Here is a 4,300-nt window from a genome sequence, read left to right on the forward strand (position 1 = left end):
AAAAGCTAATAAGACGGGAGTGGTAAATGGCGTGCCACTGTCAGTACAGACAGCATTTCGTGATGTTGCAGATTCCGAGAAAGGGAGAAGGACGACATAAAACCGGAAAGAGTGCCTTGATTATGTGAGTGACGGGACGAAGCCATATGAGAGAGCTCCTCTCGGATGTTTTTGTTTTTGTTGTCAAAAATATAGACATACTGCTGCAGTATGTTATGGAGTCGGAAGATATGGGAGATGTGAGGCGGACAACTGCCACGTTTAGATTGTAAGCTGGAGAAAGCGCAAGCAAAGTGCCTGCATTGCAAGGGAAATCGTGATACGGGATCAGCATAGTGTCCAAAAAGAATGAAGTAAAATAAAGTGAATAAGATGAGAGCAGAAATGGGATTGTAGTACGCCGAAACAGCTAAGAGAAGGGAGAGAACTGAGATTGTGGACGTGCAAAAAGAACCGCAGCAGAAAAGGAATAGAGCTGACCAGAACATCTGCATGCATGGGCAAGAAACGATTTTTGACATTCAATGTCATGGTCATAAATTGCGCTGCTGAAATAAAGGGGAAGTCGGAAAGAATCAAGACTGTGCTGGCCGCTGCCAGGAGATATCTGAATGTCTTTGACATATCAGGAGAAGCTCTAGATGTCACTCTGCGGGAAGTATTTGCATCAACTCAGACTGGGTCTGGGTGATAGAATGGACAGCGTCGTGGATGGGATCACTTTGGGTGTACAAGGTAAATAATTAGTGTTGTGAAGTTCTTACATTTCAGTAGGGGGCGGTAATGCAACATTTCGGGTATATGCCGATATATCGCTTATAAAAAAGGAAGAAGAAACAACATGTTGGATAAGAATTCAGGGGGGAAGAAATTGAACTTTAGTATCAACTGTTCTGCAGAACTGTTGGGAGTACACAACTTTTTCTCTGGTAAAGGTTTTGGATGGGACATTACCAAGAAGGTGAAACTGTACAAAGTGTGTACTATACAACACAGTTCAGCGGTTGTTATTATTATTAGCAGCATTCCCCCATGGATATTTCCACAACCCAAAGTACATCTTCAAATATTAGGAAAGAGGAGAGTGGACAGAGAGGAACATTAACTTCAAGAGCATTTGAAGAAGAGCTACTATAATTATTTAAATATTTTTACAGATGGATCAAAACAGGGAATTCTTTATCCTAAATGTGTACATGCCCTATGAATGCCAGCAGAATGAGGATGAATATTTAAATAGGCTTGCATTCATCAATTCCTTTATTCAAGATAATACTTATTCCAGTGTGTATGTCATTGGGGATTTGAATGCTGATATCTCAGACAGGAATCCGTTATTTGCTAACCACATGGTTAAGTTCTGTGAAGATAGTAATCTATTGTCAAGCAAAGTCTTGTTGCCTACAAATACTTGTACATACATAAGTCAGACCTGGCACACTGTGTCATGGCTGGACCACTGTATTTGCACTGCTGATGCACATGCCTCTTTGGGGAGTATGGGTATTATGTATGGGGCAGCAACGACTGATCACATACCTCTTGCTATGGCTATAAATGTTGAACATCTACCTGTGCTGTCTAGTAATGGAGATAGTGATAATGCAGAAAGGTTGGACTGGTCAACTCTTACAAAGGAGGATATCTTAGCCTATCATGCCCGTTCAGATGAAAACTTAGGTAATATACATCTGCTTAGAGATGCAGTTATGTGCAGAGACATTAATTGTAAGGATATGAGGCACAGAAGAGATCTCTGCTGCATGTATGATGATATTTTTAGTGCTCTGTATGAAGGTAGTAAGCCCTACTATAAGTATAAAAATAAGACATAACGTCAGGCCTGGTTGGAACAAGTATGTAGCTGGGTATCATGAAGAAGCACATGAAGCCTTTAAATCATGGGCTATGGCAGGCAGACCCAGACAAGGGTCTGAGCTTGAGCACAAGAAGCTCACTAATGCAAGATACAAGTACGCCATTCGCTTCTTCTGTAAAAATGAGCAAGCCATGAGGGCAGATTCCCTGGCTAAGAAGCTGCTAAGAAATTATCCTGCTAATTTTTGGAAAGAAGTGAGAGCTCTCAACAACTATAAAACATCTCTACCATGCACTGTTGATGGTATCTCCGGTACAGACAATATTGGTAAGTTATGGCGACAGCATTATAGTACCTTATTCAATTGTGTCCACAGTGATCTGTATAAGGTGGGCAATATTGAGAGTGATGATTCAATGGTGATCATGTCACACGAGGTGTACCAAGCTATAAACAAGCTGTCTGTTAACAAGGCAAGTGGCTTAGATCATATTACTGCTGAACACCTTAAATATGCCAGTCCAAGGATAGCGCCTCTCCTTGCTATTTGTTTTACTGGCTTTATGGTCCATGGCTTGTTACCAGACTCAATGTTGTCTGTACTGTTAGTGCCAGTCATTAAGGACAAAGCTGGTAAAGTATGCAGCCTAGATAACTACAGCCCTATAGCTCTAGCCAGCACACTGTCAAAAGTCCTAGAAAGAATCCTGCTGGATAGAGTGCATGAATTTCTCAACTCCACTGATAACCAGTTTGGTTTTAAAGCTAAAAATGGCACTGACTTATGTATATATGCCTTAAAGGAAATTGTAAACAAATATAGAGGCCAAAACTCATCGGTTCTTATGTGTTTTATTGATGCTTCTAAAGCTTTTGATCGTGTTAATCATAGAAAGTTGTTTGTTAAATTGAGTCAAAGAGGGGTGCCTAAATACATTGTGAGAATTCTGGCTTATTGGTATGCCCACCAGACTATTCAAGTGAAATGTGGTAATAGTGTTTCAGCCCCATTTGGGGTTAGCAATGGTGTCAGACAAGGAGGAATTCTGTCTCCAGTTCTCTACAATTGAAATATTGATGATTTTTCCAAGCAGCTGAAAGCCTCTAACACTGGGTGCATGATTGGTAATACCTTGGTGAACCATATCATGTATGCAGATGACCTTGTCATTCTTAGTCCCTGTAGCGCTGGTCTCCAGCAGCTCCTTGATATATGTTGTGTGTATGTGGAGCATGATATCAAATACAATGCTAGTAAGAGTGCTGTCATGATCTGCCGAACTAAAGAGGTCAATCATCTAAAAGGTCTTGATTTTAAATTGTCTGATAATAATCTTGGGGTATGTAATAAGGTGAAATATCTTGGGCACTATATTACTGAACAAATGACAGATGATGATGATATTTATAGGCAATGCTGCATGATGTATGCACAAACAAACACTCTGTCACGCAAGCTTGGTGCGTGTTCAGTTAGTGTGAAGATGTCTCTGTTCAGAGCATATTGTACAACACTCTATACATCACACCTGTGGTCAAACTATAAAAAAGAAAGCTTACAGAGGCTTCAAGTAGTTTATAATGATGCTATGATAATACTGCTAAAAAGACCTAGATGGTATAGTGCAAGTGAAATGTTTGTGGCTGCAGGAGTCCATACCTTTCAGGCTCTTCTAAGAAAGCTCATATATACGTTTATTTGCTGGCTCAATGACTCTGATAATGTAATCATCAGCCGTTTAATATAAGATTCAGTGCTATACGCTACCAATCCTAGAAGTGGGACCACTGATACAGCTGCCTTCTTATACAACACTGATTTGTTCCATTTGTGTTATTTATTGTGTTTACTCTGCATTGTCTGGGGTTTGTCTTTTACCTATTTGTCTTTGTCTGTTATGGACCCTGAGTCTGCAATAAAGTTTTGAATTGAATTGAATTGAATTGAAAACACTCGAATAATGACCATGTAAGAGTTGGCATTTACTTTCCAGAATTCGATAAAGGAATTGTCAAGATAATTTCAAACGATATCAGTATACACAGCAGAACTGATAGCAATAATAACTGGTCTTCAGTGGGTAGAGAAGGTTAAACCAATTAAAGTAGTGATATGTTCAGATTCTGTTTGAGAGTATCTATTAATTGAGGTTTATATGATCTTGTTAAATCTACAGCAACTAGGAACAGATATTCATTTCTGCTGGATACCAGCACGTTGGAATAGAGGGAAATGAGGTTGTAGATAAGCTTGCTAAAAGTGCATTAAAACAAAATTGTAATGATATTTTGGAAATGTGTTTCGGGAAATCAGAAGCTAAATCACAAATTCATCACAGAATAATGAAATCGTGGCGGGAAATCTAGAATAATAATGACGCCAGTAAAACCGAATGAGGGAGAAAAAAATAATCTGCGTACAGCGAGTCAGCGCCGCGCTTTGCGCATGCCCAGTTCCGGTGAACGGTCTGCGCTGCTCCA

The sequence above is a fragment of the Lampris incognitus genome, chromosome 5 (assembly GCF_029633865.1).
Source record: "Lampris incognitus isolate fLamInc1 chromosome 5, fLamInc1.hap2, whole genome shotgun sequence".
Classification (NCBI taxonomy): Eukaryota; Metazoa; Chordata; class Actinopteri; order Lampriformes; family Lampridae; genus Lampris; species Lampris incognitus.